The sequence below is a fragment of the Pipra filicauda genome, unplaced genomic scaffold, assembly GCF_003945595.2.
Source record: "Pipra filicauda isolate LSUMZ 115617 unplaced genomic scaffold, ASM394559v2 scaffold13_size5146498_pilon, whole genome shotgun sequence".
NCBI classification, from domain to species: Eukaryota; Metazoa; Chordata; class Aves; order Passeriformes; family Pipridae; genus Pipra; species Pipra filicauda.
The window spans coordinates 4,232,336-4,247,093 of record NW_024103874.1 but is presented as its reverse complement, the minus strand read 5'-3'; positions in this window follow the sequence as shown (position 1 = coordinate 4,247,093).

Below are 14,758 nucleotides of genomic sequence, written 5' to 3'. Positions count from 1 at the left end.
ATCTCACACCTCAGGCTTTGCCTTCTCATCTTGGCCAGACTTACCTGGGTGGTTTCTCAGCTACAGCATCTTGGCCCAGAGATGACAAAAATAGCTTGAACCCTCTTAGAGTGGTCAGAGAGTCCCTGGAGAGGGATTTTTCTTTCCTTCTTCAATTTCTTTTCCTTCCATAATGACTTGTGACTCAGTGGTTGTTGCAGCCAACCCAAGGGGAAGAGCTCCCTTGCTCAGGTAAGAGCCCAACCCCAGGGGCTCTATAATGTAGAGCAACCCTGGGACTGCTCAAAGTTAAACTGTAAGAAAACAAAGAAAGGAAACAGGAGATAAAGAAAAAAACTACAAAAAAATGGCCAGGGAGTTTCATTCATTTCAACCTACATTAGAGAAAGAGCTCATTCAGTGCCTGTCAGTGTGATACTGAGGCTTGATTGTAGCTGCATTCAGTGCCTGAGAATTTTTCTTGGAAGTCTTATCAGAGCTGTTTGGATAACTGCAGGTACTGAAGAAATGTGGGGGGAAAAATAAGCTCAGCTTGTGTGAAATAAATCTTTGGTTCATTTAGTGGAAACATTCTCATAAATCATAAACTGTTCTGACTCCAAAGACAAATATTTCCAACTGTTTTGTTATTAAAAAATAAGTGATTTTTTTGCATCTTGCAGAAAACAATGTCTGCTCTTGCAGCATCCTCTCCTTTTTGCTTCTAGAGACTTCCCCTTCTGCTTCTGGTCCTGTCTAAACTGTGAGTATCTTTCCAAAGCCTAATGTCAAAGCAAGGGGGTGATCCTGTGGTATGTTTGCTGGAATTGATAATTTGCTGCTCTAGCTGTGAGATGAGGGAAGGCTTCCCTTGGGACAGGCTGTTCCGGGGAGGCAAAGAAAATATTGTACAAGTTTTTTTTCAGGTTCTTCTAGAATACCTGCTAAAGAAGACAGTCCAACCCTCGTCTTGAAATAAAGAGTCTTTCAGTGGTGCAAAGACCATTTAAACTACCAACTGGCTTCCAGCTCAGACTTTGCAGTATCTAAAATGTTTTCACAAGGAGCCTTCTCCAACCTGTGGTCTTGCACAGTCTAATACCACTGAAAAGCCACGGGGAGGGATTTGGCCCAATGCAGTGCACAGGCTTTCTTGGGAGGAAGGGAAATACATGAATGTATTTCATCCTAAAATATACTCCCTTAACAGTAATTAATTACTGTGTTTGTATTTCTCCAAACACATGGAAATATGGAGATTTCACACACGCTGGGAGAGATTTTAAAGGGCAGCATAGCAGGTAGGGTTATAACTGAGTGAATGTCAAGTGGGTGTTACAATGAGACACACAACAGATGTGTACACAAGGTATATTCCAGCTCATGCATCTATGCAAGAATCATAGAATAGGTTGGGCTGGAAGGGATCTTAGAGATCATCTGGTACCAGCTCCCTGCCATGGGCAGGGACACTTTGCACTATCCCAGGTTGCTCAGAGCTCCATCCCATCTGGCCTTGAACACTTCCAGGGATGGGACATTCACAGCTTCTCTGGGCAACCTGTGCCAGCACCTCACCACCCTCACAGTAAAGAATTTTTTCCTAATATTTCACCTAAACCTACCCTCTTTCAGTTTGAAGCCATTCCCCCTTGTCCTGTCACTACACGAGACAGTCTCCCCGTCTTTTTTCTTGTCATCTCCTTTCAAGTATTGGAAGGACACAATTAGGTCAGCCCAAAGCCTTCTCTTTTCCAGGTTCAGGCTGCAGTTTTTCTCTTTTGTTTGCAAAGCCCATGTACATACTTTGAAACCAAAACAAGTTCACTTTTAGTGCAGTACATGATTTTACAGCAAAACAGAAAAAGCTGCCCACCCAGCCTTGAATCCACGTCTGAATGCTGGAGGAAAAACTGTCTAGAGAATGATTTGGGTAGAAGGGTGCATTCATACAAGAAATTGCTAAACATCAGCAAAGCCACACTGGTGACAAGGATGTGAAATAGGTTAGAAAAATGAGATGGAGTCCTTCTTCCTCAGTAACAATCGCACTATCAAGAAAATCATACTTCACCACATGGCAAGCAGAGGTAATAATGACAGTAACTGCCACAAAAGTAGCTGTGAGATGAACTGGCAGACAGCTGAACAGAGGTCAATTAACAAAAGATTTCTTTAAGTGACTTGATTCTCCAGAGTTTGCTCTGATCCTTCAGCAAATTTTTCAGCCACAGGTCAGCTTGGCACAGATATTGTGTAAGGTGGAGGTGCAGAGAGAGCCTTAAAGCCTTTTCCTTTCCTGGAGCTATGCTGACAAGATGAACAGGTTGACCTCAGTGCAAGGATAAATGTTCCTCTGCCAGGGAGGCACAAGGAGAAACAGATCTATGGAATTCAAGAATTAAAAGCCAAAAGTCAAGCTGAAGTCAGGGTGGCAGATCTGCCCCCATTTTTTTTTTCACGAGTAATACTTGTAGAGGATAGAAGTCTAACATTTTCTGTCACCTCTGCAGTTTAATTTGCACAGCAAGGCAAACACTTGAAACTGTTTTTCTAGTAGTTGGGGCATACAAAAATATGTGGCATATCCCAAAATGAGGGGGTTTGACCACAAATATCAAGAAGTATTTTTAAATACTCTTAGGAGTTCTTCATCTTTTGTATCCAAATAGCTTGAGGGGTGTCCCAACTGGGTGTCTCACTAGAGGAACAGAGGAACTTGAGATACCTCAGTGGTGGATCATAGCTGGGAGAATAACAAACTAACAGCATTGATGAGCCTCTGAAACCACTGGCAAATGAGATGAGCAAGCAGCAAGTTCTAAATTTATCTTTGTGAGGATGCATTAGGAAGATTTGTAGTTCCCACTTGCTTGTATCTGTATCTTAATGGAGATCTTCACTTTCCAGAAGCCCCTCCAAGGAGCTTAGAAATATGCCCCTGCCCCCTACAAGAGTCTCTGCTTTCCTTGATAAGAATGCAAACACGTTTTATTACCAATGTTATACACCAGATAGAAAAACAAATCGATAGTTTTCTGTATAAAGAGGTCTGCTTGGAAAAGGGCAGACTTGTGAGAAATAAAATACATCTCCTGTTACAATATGAGGAGATCACATTATCTGTTCATCTTTTATTGGAATAAAAGGGCATGTGTAGGTATTGAGTTAGCTGCGTGACATGTCACAAGGCTGAGCTCTGAGTAGTATAAAAAGAAACATTTTGATCAAATGCAAGCTTACTTAGAGATGTAAAAGGAATTGTGCTAAGGAGTAATTTTGTAAATTCAAGTAAAATTGGTTTAGAACAGATTTTGGCAGCAGATAGAGACAGCAAATATGCAAATCCCACCCTCACCAACCAACCAACCCAATCCAACCACAGGGTCATGTCACAGCTGGCCCCTTCCCTCCTGCAGCCCAGGATGAGAACTGAGCCAGGGCATTCAGCTCATAACTCTGCTTCAGCAATGGCAGCTCACAGCTCTAGGTCAGCTGGCTCCAGCCTCAAAGAATGGAAGAAGAAGAGAGCTGATGACAAGGAGTCCAAGTGGGTACTTTTGCTCAAGGGATGAATCCTAATCCTGTTTGGCTTCTGAATTTAATCACAAAGGATCTGGGAGAAAGCGATGCTCCTAATCCAGGAGAGGTGCAATAGTCTCATGTTCATTTCCTGACAGGTTGAGTTTCTTCTTATAGTGCCAAAAGTCAGCAAGAGAAGTTGAAAGAATATTTCTCTATAGATTCTTAGTTTGCCTAATTGCAGACTTCCTCACAAGAGCGGTGCCCACAGAGGACTCAGAAGACGTGAAGCTATTTTTACTCTTCATTTAATTCTTCTCAGCCATTAGCAACTGAGAAGTTGTGATTAGTGCTGCAAGTTCTCCTGTAAAACAGTTATCCAGTGAATCACTCTTCACTGACAGGGCTCTGCCCACCTTCCCACCTGCCTCACCATGTGATAGCCTACTATTATAACTCCTCCAGGAACCATTTATTTCATGGAGACAATTATTTTCTTCCTCTCCTACCTGGTAGGGAGCTGCTCTGCTCAGCTTCATGGCAAACAGCAGCTGCTGCTGGAGATGACCCTTCCAGACAGGGTATCCTCATGTGAGGCTTCAACTGCTCACACCCCAGAGAGCCATAGGAGCTGATAAAGCTGTATACAAATAAATGTACCCACAAATTCCTGGGAATCAACTGTCCAGGACATGCAGGGGGATCTGAAGTGGTAGTTCTGGGCTATGAATTTTTCCCCACAAACAGAACTGCCCTTGTCTTAATCATCTCCAGCTGGATCAGGGGGGGCATTCCCCTGAAAATGAGGACTTCCCACCAGTGTCTGGTGAATAAAGCACTCCTGTCCTCTGTCCTCTGCCAAAATCAATGCACAACAATGCAAAATCAAAGCACAGCAACCTGCAATGTCTCACCCATGTTGCCTCACCAGCAGGAGGAAGCTGGAGCAGATCCAGACCTGCTGCAACACCTTGTCCTGCTGTCCCAGGGGATGGGCTGACCTGAGCTCAGCAGGAGCACTGTTGTACAGAAACACTGGTATTGATCATGGTCAGATTGTGCTCGAGAGGAGCTTCAAACTACAACAATAATCATCATCATTCTTGTTGCTTTATTTGATCACACAGATAGAGCCCAAAATGTGCTGATAATAACAGGAACCCCCTGTAGGAATCTTTGATTTTCTCTTCATGAAATCACAAGTTTTGCTGTTGTTTCTGAAAAACATTAGATGGAACTCATTACAAGGCAAATTAAATTTGAATGTTGTCAGAGAGAGGATGAAGACACAGTCTCACTGAGCTCCTTGTCTTCCCTGTATCTGGGATCAGTGGCAGGGCTCCATATTTGAGTTCCATCCTGCCTTCCTGACTGCCCAGACCCGCTCCAGAAATCAGGAATTTCTGATTTTTGCCTCATCCCAGCTGCCTGGGAGCTAACTAACAGACTGGGTTTAGATATCACCACCAACGTGTTTTAATCTTTCCATTAAGATTGGACTTGATGATCTTGGAGGCCTTTTCCAACCTTAATGTTTCTATGCCACCACCTAAATCAAAATAAGTGGAGAAATAGCAGGGCCAAAATCCATCCCCTTCCTCTAAGTCAGTGTACTTGTATCTTACCATCTTAAGCTAATTATTACAGCTTGTGTTTATGTGGGACTTTTTGCCAACCTATAAAATAGCAGCCAATCCTCATGCTTGGTTTTGATGCTGAGCAAACACCTCAAACAAACCTCCCTTGAAATTGTCTGGTTCCTGCAGCCCAGGGCATCGTGGCAGTGAGATTTGTTCCTGTATGGCTTAAATGACACCACTGATTTTATGATGGTTTTTCCATGGCTCCAACAGCAACTCCCATTTTAGAGTGTAATTTCTACCCTGGCACTGATGAGTGAAATTAAATTTGTGTGATGTTATGCAGAGAAATGCTCTTGCTTTGGAATAAAGCAAGGAAAGATCTAGTGGCAGAGGTTGCAATAAACCTGCAGGAAACCTGCTATTACTGCTCGGAGTGTCAGGCTCAGCACCGGCAGTGCAATAAGGCATAACATGATGGATGAGATTCATAATATATGTAGATACTATACATAACATGGTTTGGCCAGCATATGTGAATTTGGCTCCATGAGCACAGCAGTAGACTTTCCTTCCCTTCCCCATTTCTGCCCGCTGAAGATTTTCTTTCACAGAAAGAAGACATAAATCCCCACGTTTATAATAAATTCTAAGCGTGGGGTGAGAGGATGTTAAATGTTTAAATTAAACACGGCAACTTCTGCTATTCAGACAGAAACCCACTCCCTTGAGATGCTTTTTCGTGGGTGTTTTTAATGGGACCAGCTTTGTAGCAGCCAAAATCAACGCTGAGGCTGCTACGACATGACCATGGGGATGAAGTTGGAGTGTGTTGGCTTGTGGGTTTTGTTGTGGGGTCTCAGTTCAGCCTGTGGTGAGGTGACTTGTATCAACACCCAGAAACTCCAGGGCAGCTTCTTAGTTAGAGATTAAAATTTTCTGAAGTACTTTGCTATAATTACCTACTTCTTTTTAAATTTTATGCTCGAATAATTTTAGAAGCTGACTTGAACAAGAAAGTGCTTCAGCTTTAACTATAATTTGGTAGGTTAAAAAAAGGAAGAGCTCAAGCAAGAACAACTAGCGTGAGTATAAAGAGGTTTGGGAAAGAGGAATTAAGTGTGAATATGTGCCACCAATAACTTACATTTATGTTACTGTGGCAGAAAGGAGAACCCTGAAAGTAAATCCACCAACAAATTGGGATAAATATTAAACTAGCATTTTCACTTTCACTTCAACGGTGCAAATACTTTAATACATTAAAAAAGCTTTAGATTTTCTAGATACTCAAGGGTTTTGTAGGCACTGCCAAATCTGGTTGAAGTGGGTGAAGTCTGAATACTATGTATTTATACTACATATACAGCTTAGTAAGCCTTGTGTCCAGCCTAAAAGGCAAGATATTTTTAAGCAGCAGACTAGAAATGGGATCTATACAGTATTCTCATGATTGTTCCGAAAATAGGGACAAAAAAGAGGAGCTGCATGGGAATGTGCAGGGAGGTATAACCTGTGCTGAAGCAGCAGTGGGAGAACACAGCCTTTCCCAGCAGATAAGACACGTTTTCCTTGCAAGAGGGTGGAGAACAGGACCTGAGGACCAGCCAGGCCCAAACAAAGCCCTCACTCCAATCTGACACATTTCTGTGTTGATTCCTGTGAGAATTCAACTGTGACCTGGGGCTGGAGGGACAGCAGCTGCTAAAAGGCTTGTGATGTTGTGACCATGCAGCTGGAGGGTATTGAAAGCTGCCCATGGGGGTCTCCTGAGCTGTAGACTCCATCCCTCAGGAGCTGCTCAGCTTTGTCCCTGCCCTTCCAAGGCTGGAAGGAGATGAAACCTGAAGGGGAGATGTCCAAGGAGCAGAAGCAGGCATCATCCTCACCCAGGGGCACATGTGCATAAAGAACCCAGGAAAGCAAAGGTTCAACACTCTCAGGCATGTGGTGGATTCTTGGGGCTGTCCTGTGCAAGGCCAGGAGTTGGACTCGATGACCCCCATGGATATTCTGTGATTCCATGGTTTGTGCTCTGATTTCAGTGGCTCAAGTCTGCCCTGGGCTGTGGTGGCAGTGCTGTCACCCAGCCTGGAGACCTGGTCTTTCCTGAACACTTGTCCTGTGCAGAGGATGTGCAGATCAGCTAAACCCAGCGCGGGGCAGCAAGGACTGCTTGGACCCCATGGGCTGCTTCTCATTTAAAAATTAGATTAATTTAACCCATACAGGATTTTGCAGCATAAAAGGGGTCCTGGGGTGGCTGTGGGGTGCTGGGTACTTGGGAAGACTCAGCACAGGGACATTCTCTAATGTCCACTGAGGGTTTGTCCACTGATTCTAGAGATGGGAAGATGTGACAACATCAGAATTGAACAGGATGTTGGTTGACCATGGTTGGTGATACTATTTAATTTTCAGACTTGCAAAAGTGGTTACAAACTTGAAACTTCGTTTGACTCATGACTAAAAAGAACATATGATTACTACAACATTTGGACCAAAGTATCAGTAAAAAAGAAAAGCAGCATATGAGACAACATATGGTAAATATGTATTTAGAAGCACAGAAAGTAGACAAACTCATCTGGGTCAAGATTTAATCAGATAATGTTTGGTTTAGACTCAGCACTAATGCTGCTTTGGAAGCATATTACATTTGGAATCAGTATTTAAAACTCTGTTAAAGGCAAATGAAAATAAAAACTAAGGAAAAAAAAGAAAGAGTGGCAACAAAATTATAACTTGGTATGGCAAATTTATATTTCTCTGGTAACCAGAAGATCAAGTTTAATTAATCTGTACCCACCCGATTTCTCCATATGTCTAGCAAAAGTGGCTAGCCTGGGTATGTAATGCGATTAATAACTCATTTCTTTTTGGTTTCTTTGCCTTTATTTACTAGGTACTAAATTCCAAGTAGATCTACAAACATAATCTTAGACTTTGAAGAAGCTCCTGAAACGGAGAGAAAGGAAAGCTGGAATCCCTTCATGTTTTAATGAAAGTCCTTGTGGTTCAAGAGGTCCTGCAGGTTTTTAGGTATAACATTTTCCCCCAAAGCCAACGAATCACAAAGCACAGATATGCAAAACACAGTGCCCACATTCAGATGTCTCTTGCTCATGTGAAGACAATAGAGTAACACCATTGTCTGCAGGGTGTTACTGCCAAATATCTGTAGCTTCAAGCCATGAATAACACAAGATGTGTGGGAAGACACATGAGCACGCATGAGACTCATGGTACATAGAACTGCTTCTGCATCCTGATGGATGGAGTGGTCCAGCTTTTCTCCACCACTTCTTTCCCCCCAGACTGTTGCATCACGAATGGCCCACCATGGAATCCTTTGTAGCAACTCAAGTCCAGCCACCAGCAGAGCCTCTCACACCTGCTTTTCATCACCTTGAAACAGTGTATGTTTTGTGACTTTTCATTATTTTTCCATTTGAATATTCACAAAATATATCCCTGAATATTCACAAAATCTCTCCTCCATTTGGTATAGGGTTCCTTACCCAGTTTGCACTAACAGGTATGAATTCATTCATTTGTTGAGAACTCAAGTCAGAACACAGTAAAGATCAGGGGAGAGGGCAGGGACTGCATAATAGTTAAGGTCCAGGACAAATGATTTCTGAGCAGACATGTTTTTCTTTGAGGGTCAGCTTTAAGTTAGGATCGGGCATTTGATGTGGCCTGTGATTTTCCTACATATTTATGACTCTACACACGAGAAAAGTTGTCAGTTTGTACCCTTAGAAATGAAATGAGAACAGTTTGACGTTTACTCCCCTTTTAACAAAGGCACCAGGTGGCTGGCAGAGACGCTGTATTACTTCATTAGCAGCAAGCAGAGCAGAAGGCTGGCTGTGAACAAGCAGCGGAGCTCTCGCTGAAGGAAGCTAAGCAGATGAAGCTGCGGGATGGAGCCCCTCCAAGTGCTGATAGGAGAAAGGAAGATGGGCCAAGCCGGTGAGAAAACCCTGGCACCTCTTCCAGGCACTCACAGAGCCCTTAAACACTCCTTGCTTACATCTGTGAAACCATCTCCTGTCAGGACACATGCTTTGCCTCATCCTCGATGTTATCCTTCCGAACAAAGGTTGCTGTCCACAGGACAGTGACTGCAGCAATCCCCCCCGGGAACCATAAACCATCAAAACATATGGCTCTGCTCCTCCACATCTGCTCCGACACGGCAGCATCAGTTCTCACACAAGATGCTCAGCAAAGACGGAGATGTGCTGTAGCAGTTCACAGACACCTATGGCTTTGGAGAGAATAATTCCACTCTCCTGGTTTTTGGATCATCTCTCCTAATTCCATCAGATTACGGCATTAGTGAGGGTAGGAGAGGCAATAAGCTAATGCATCAGTCTACGAGGCTTGGGAGGTTTTACTACCCTCCTTTTCCTTGTTTCACAGAGATGCAACATGATATGGATATTGAGAACCAACCCTGAGATTGTGCAAGTAGCTTTTCCTGAGTCCTGGAATTAGTTACTATGTCCCTACATTTAAAAAAAAAATACTTGAAAATAACAGAATCCTGGGGGACTTGGAAATTCTGTTATCAAGATTACCAACAGGTATTAAAAAGTATATGGCTTTGCTGTCTGCCCAGAACATCAGGCAAATGATAAAAGGAATGTCTCCAACTTTAACTGAAGGGGACTTGGATAAAGGATCACAAAGTGCTCTGACAGGGCATACTGCCTCTCAGGGTGCTGGGAATAGCCACAAGCCAGTGATGGCAATTACTAGAACCTTTTCTTTCCCTTCTTGGTGTGGATTCAGGTGAGTCCTGGCAGCACTGGTGACCTCTTCCATTGGCATTAATAGCACGGGAAGTTTGAACACAGTTCTCAGGGCCTCACTTTTGCTGAACACAAGACAAGCTTTTCCCAAGCGATTCCAACCCCTGTGAGCTCCAGGGGAAATCCAGAAGCTGAGTTTATTCCATGATTTCTCCTAGATTTGCTTGAGCAAAGATTGCAGTAGGAAAGGTCTGGCTGCAAAGCCCATTTTTGGGCAGGTTGGGTTGTTTCCCTCCCTGCAGACCCCTCAGTGTTCTCTGCCCCCAGCTTAACAGAGAGCTTCTGCTTATCCCCCTGCCCATTCATCTGCTGTGCTCACCCTTCAGAGCTGGCACTGCAGACAGGGTAATCCTCTTTGGTGCCTTTAACTTTAATTAAAAGGTCGCCTTCCAAAAGCAACTGAGAGGAGCCCAGTGGTCCTTCCTGCTGTTCTCACAAACCAAATTAGTCATCAAGTCACAACTTGGAAATTCAGCACCTCTCAGTCACGGTGGTAATTAATCACCACTTCACTTTAAAGGACTCTCTGTTCACCCATGACAGCCAAAGAGGGAAAAAAGGAAAAACCTAAAGAGCTGCGGATGGTGATCTTAATGCAAAGCTATTGTCAAGTCAATGAAGCCTTGAGAACAGGCTAACAGACTTGAGACACAGAAGAAGATGGAAAAAGAGGAAAGATACATCTTCTTCATGGCAGTCAGGTTCTGCTGCCAGTTTGAGCTGGCATAACGAAAAGAAAGAAGGACTGAATATTCTTGCATTATAACTCTCACGTTATAACTCATGTAATGGTGGTTTTGAGCAGGTTACTTTGCAAGTCACTCTCTTTTTAAGTGGCTTTGAATGTGGACTCGGTGTAGTCCATACATCCTTCATCAAAAGGTCTCCATCACTCTTCTCCTGCCCATGAGCCACCAACCACAAGGTCTCATCCACCAGGTCCTGTCCGGAGGCACAGCAGGTCAGCAAGGACCCCTTCTGGCTGCAGTGGGGGAATGACGGAGAGGAGCAATGCCTAAGGCCTCTTCTTAACAGGAACAAAACAGGAAGAGCAGGAGTGCTAACACATATGGCAAAATGAGTAGCTAAAGCCACAGGGACTGTTTCCTAATGCCTCTGGAAATGTGTAGCTGCTCACTAGTTTTCCCTCACTGCTATTTCACAATTCTGGCTGATTAAATTTTGCTGCCTGGTATTGAGTCTAAATAATAATGAATAACTTATGAGGTGCTCTTCTAATGAAGCACACTCTGTTCCTGAGTTTCACTCAGTGCAAAGCAGTGGAATTATTGCTCACCGGACCCAGGGGAGTCAGCCAGGTCTGCCTATTTTCAATAAATCTGGATACCAGTCAGTGAGTGTCTGTGGCTGCCACTCCAGTGCCATCCACAGCTGGCTCGGGCTGTGGGTTGGGACTCCAACCTTTGCTCCCACATCTCTGGGCTTCATGACCAGCTCAGGAGTTCAGGTGACCAGTGAAATACCCAGAGAGAATACAAAACCAAAATCCCACTGGTCAGCCTGGAGGCATTCAGCCTGTCCCATCAGCTATTTCTTCTTATCTAACTCCTATTAGGTTTTTGTTTTCTGCTGAAGGCAAGTCTCCACCAGAATGAAGTGCTGGGCAAAACAATTTGAAATATTTTGAGTCCTACAGCGGGGTTTAGCTTTCACAGCCCCCATGGCAGCAACTCTGCCTCAAAATGGTTAAAAAATGTCCATTGGCTTTACTCTGTTGGGGCAGCAGGAACTCCAGCAACCCTTGCTCTGCTCACACCCCAGGCAGGGGTGATGTTTAAACCAATTTTCTTCAATACAAACCAAGTAGCCGGTTCACAAAGGCAGCTCCGAATTCCTCAGACCGAAATGCACTTAAGCAGCTTTTGTGCAGCTTCAGCTCTGATGCTCCACGATCAGACAGGTAATGCAAAGTGCCTGTCTCTCCTCCAGACTGGGAGGCAGTGATTTCTCAGCTGAAGTGCTGTGTATGCATCTGATATGCATGAAGAGCTGTTTAAGTACCAGTTGCCAGAGCCTGCCAAACAAGAAATAGATTTGCCTTCTACGCTCAAGTGAATTTTTATTTTTGTCAATCTTGCCTCTCTTCTAACATGTCCCCCTGTGAAATGTGTTGAACTGAGATAACCAGGCATAATGCATCCGCAGGGATTTGCAGTGGCAGGAAAACAATCTTGATATTCACAATGAAAAATGTCTAATAGTTTTATGCCACTTATAGTATCAGATGATGGTGGTTTTTATCTTCTGTCTGTGGAGAGTAAGCTTTGGAAAAAGCCAGACTATGCAAATTTATGTACGTGTGTGTTTATTTACTGCAACCACTGATCAGATCACGAAAGCAATGAGAAATCACAAAGAAGCCTCCTTGTTTTCCCTACACACCCCAGGACTTCTTTTCTTTCCCTGGTTTTTGATTCCCCTCCTAATTACAGTGATGCTATTATCCAAATTAGCAGCTGAGAACACAGCTCACAGGGAAACACACAGAAACCATTTCAGGATTAGGTGTGATGGCAGTGAGACAAGTGACACTGAGGCCTGGGAAGGTGCTGTCTCAGCCAGGAGGAGAAACACAGGGTTTGGGGAATTCCCTTTGTTCTCTGAAGCTACAAGGTTCCTCAGATAGGCTTTTCTTTGTTTATTTAGTCTCTGTGGATCACAATCTAATTGCAGTTTAGAATTCAGAGCACCTGTGTGGGGAAGGCAGTGGAAGGAAGATTTATCCACCAAAGGGGATTAATTAGGAGAAAGGTAGCTGATGGACATCGGATCAATATGAACTTAAGGGTATAAATGAGTTAGAATGAGATAAGAGCACTTCTCTGTCAGCTACTGGGTTTACCATGTTTTTTGGGTATCTGGAACCTTCTTCAGCAGGGATAAGTTAGTGAAATGAAGCCTGTTTTCCAAATATGTGCTGTTGGCTGGGAGGCATGATTTGTTTTAACTCTGTCTCTCCCATGAGAATTTTTAAAGAGTCAAGTAAAATTTCTTAGTTTCCTGGAGATTTGTGCAGAGACTGCAGCTTAGGAGGGGGTCAGAGATGGAGCTGAGGACCAAGACCAAGCTCCCACAGGGATGGAACTCAGCTGAGCAATGAGATGTAAGATCTACCCCTCCTTGGGTTTTGATTCAGACCTAAAGCTCCTAAAAATAAGTATTTGTACCAATGTTTGCATTATCTTATCTGAATTGAAAACTGAACCTGGCTGGCACTGTTTGGGTCTGGTACAGACTTTTAAGTTAATTTACATAGTCTTCATGTTATATTGAGTCAAAATTTAGCTTTTTAAAATCTTTTTCAAGGTACTTTCCAGTCTGGGCCCATTTAATGTCATTACCCAGGTATGTAAAACCTAATTAGCCAGCAGGACAGCAAGAGGATGCAGTTTTGGGCTCTGTATGTTGTCAGTGGCTCTGCTGACAGGAGGCTGCACAGGATGAATTTCCCCACAGACACCCACGGGTGCACGGCCTCACTCCATGCCTGTGTGTGTGCAAAGGGAAAAGGCTTCAGGCAGTGAGATGGGAAATGCTGCAGAGCAGAGACAGGGAAGCCCCAGCATTACAGTTGTCAGAGAAAAGGTTAAGGTGAATGATCTCTCTCTGGTGCCCTATTAACTACCTCCTTCCAATGACAACCTTCAATTTGCTGCAGGTAGAAAAGGATGTATTTCCACTATTTCTACAGCTGTTTAGGAGTTTTAATTACACCTGGCACATCTAGAGAAGCCTAAATCAAAACACTTGGCATGTGGGAGGTTAAATGTTGCTTTTTTCAAACTACTTATTGTTCTTGGATTTATCTCTAAAAAGAGGATATTACGGAAGCAAATGTGGCAATGCTCATTGAGCACTTCCTCCTTAATCCACCTCAGCATTTGCCTACTCTCAGTTGGTTTCTACAGTAAACACATTTCCTTTATCTTTAATTCATAAGTTGGTCTTTTGTTTAAAGTGTTTCTTTCTTCCTCTGCCCCTGTGTGTGCATATTCCTGTTCAATATAAAACAAAAACCTAATGCCAGAGGGAAACTGAGGGGAATTTTTGCAGTGTGAAATTTCCAAAGGAGGCTGGCATTTGAGGAAGGATTCAGGTGCTTGAACATGCAGCCTGTGCTGCTTTGGAACCCCCCATGGTACGTGAGGCTTCCCCAGAAGGGCTGGAAGATGTGATGGCAAACCTTTGGGACACCATGTCCTCGTGGGGACTGTGCTCCCCAAGGTTGACTTAATAGAGCAGAGAGAAAATCACTGTCACAGCAATTACTCCTGATGTTGAGGAAACCCTGGGGAATGATGAAAACCTCCTGTCTGACTTAATTCTTTCGGGGGGTTCAGGAAGGTGAGGGTGAGAGCCATCAGCCTCCTTTGCAGTGTGAGGGGGCAGATGCTTGGAGCTACCTTGGGCTAACAAGAGGAACCAGGGGCACTGGCCCTGCAGCCCTGGGGGTGTATAAGCTGCTCAGACCTGCTTTTAATCAACCAACAGGATTTGTATAAGAATTCCGTGAAAGCTGGTAACTAAAGCTCTCAAGAGGTAGAGGATTTGCTGTGATCCTGGGTGGGATAAGCTAAGATGGTATTTCTTTAAAAATCTAATCTGTCATAGAAGCAGGCAGGAGCCCCCAGATCCACAGAAGCTCTATTATAGGCTGAAAACACTCACAGATGTGTTTTAAAAGACCTAGGACTCCAGATATAGGACGGGTACTTTTTCCCAAGTTGCTGAGACAAAAAAGGAATTTGCTTGTTTTAATAAATTTGGGAAAGCTCCCTGGCAGGCTGAGCCTTGTGGCTATGGAGAGGTAGCAGGAGGGAACATGGATGGGAG